The sequence below is a fragment of the Etheostoma spectabile genome, chromosome 16, assembly GCF_008692095.1.
Source record: "Etheostoma spectabile isolate EspeVRDwgs_2016 chromosome 16, UIUC_Espe_1.0, whole genome shotgun sequence".
NCBI classification, from domain to species: Eukaryota; Metazoa; Chordata; class Actinopteri; order Perciformes; family Percidae; genus Etheostoma; species Etheostoma spectabile.
Genome location: NC_045748.1, coordinates 21,374,017 through 21,375,686, shown reverse-complemented (window position 1 = coordinate 21,375,686; position 1,670 = coordinate 21,374,017).

Genomic DNA, 1,670 nt, shown 5'->3' with positions numbered 1-1,670 from the left:
CTGTGATGTTATTTACAGAAACCCAACAATTGAATTATGACACTGTGTTTTTATGAATTTACATTCAAACTTTCCCTAAGAATTGCGGTTTACAAAAAGGTTTTTTGTCAGTTTCACGGGCATGTTTCCTTCCTTTTTAAATCAAAACTGGCAAAAAAAGGCCTCACTCCGGCTCTGACACGAGTGATTCTTGTTGCAAGCAAAGACAATGGTTTGACTTACACTTGAGATGGTCATCAACCAAAACCACACACAGTACTGAGCATCACTGACCCCGACTAATACCTGGCACCTGGCTACTTTAACCGTACAAATACAACCTCACTAAAAATCAAGTTCATCATCATCATCATCATTGACTCTCCCTGGCAAGTCTTCGCCCTACAGAAACCCCACAGAAAATGTTTTATGTCTATTTACACGTTTCTTTGCAAAAAAGAAAGAAAAAAATACATTTAAAAATGGTAATGTCATGAGGCATGGAGAATTTAACAAATATTATATATCTTTTATGATTTCCGATTCCTCCCACAAACCCTCAAAAATGTTCCCCAACAGATATAAACATTAGGTTGAAAAATTTAAAATAAAATGATTCGGAACTTTTGACCTCACTACATTTTCAATGTGACACATTTTTTTCAACACACACTGAATTTTACTTTTTTTCATATTTTAACAAAAAAACCGATACAACATATTTCTAAAACACAAAATAACAACAGTCTACATGTAAAAATATAACTTTTACATACACAATTTCAAAATAATGGTAAAGTTTGCCATTTTGTTGCATACAATTTACAAACGTCTGTGTGTTGTTGCCTTGGATAGATAGCGGTGAATGGAGCGGATGGTACTACGGTCCCATTTTGTCCTGCGCAGGGTGCCGTACTAGTCAGAGGGTGCTGTCATAGCAACAACAGAGAACACAACAAAGTCAGTTGGAAATTTATAACACTGAGGGGCCTCGCCAACTTCTGCCAGTTCAGTCTTTGAGAAAATATTTCCTCCCCAAGTTGCAGTTGCAACAGAAAAAAACTGAAAATGGCACCCTCCTTATATATCGTATATATTTTTTTTGTACATTTATATATAGATTGATTTATTCAAATAGATTCTTTTCCAGTTTTTCGTGCCTTCCTGTTGATTGGGTAGGATTTTAACTGCGTCGAAATGACCACAGACAGAACCATGCTGTCAGATAGCGAATTGGGTTGTTTTTTTTTCTTTTTCTTTTTGTTTTGTTTTTTAACATTTTCTATAATAGACATGTAAACCAGAACAGACAAAGAAAAAGTAATAAGAGAAAAGATTCTTCTTAAAAAAGAGAAAGAAATTCTGCTTTACAACATACAACCACGCACTTTGTACTGAAGACTACATTGGCTTACGGACAAGCCGATCAAATATTGATAAAAAGCTGATAAGCTATAATACAAGAAGAGACGCGTTGTTCATCATGGAAACAGGGCTGGGGCTTGGAACAGGAAGGTTGGGGGGGTTATGGAGAACTTTTTGGCGGGAGGGAATGGGATCTGGGCTCGGTTTGCTAAAAGCGTCTGTCTCATTGTCTCCAAGCCAGAACACGCTGTCTACTTACATATAAGCGTACAGTACATTAAATACAGTTTACTTTTTTATCCAAAAAATACTTTTTTTTCCTTTTT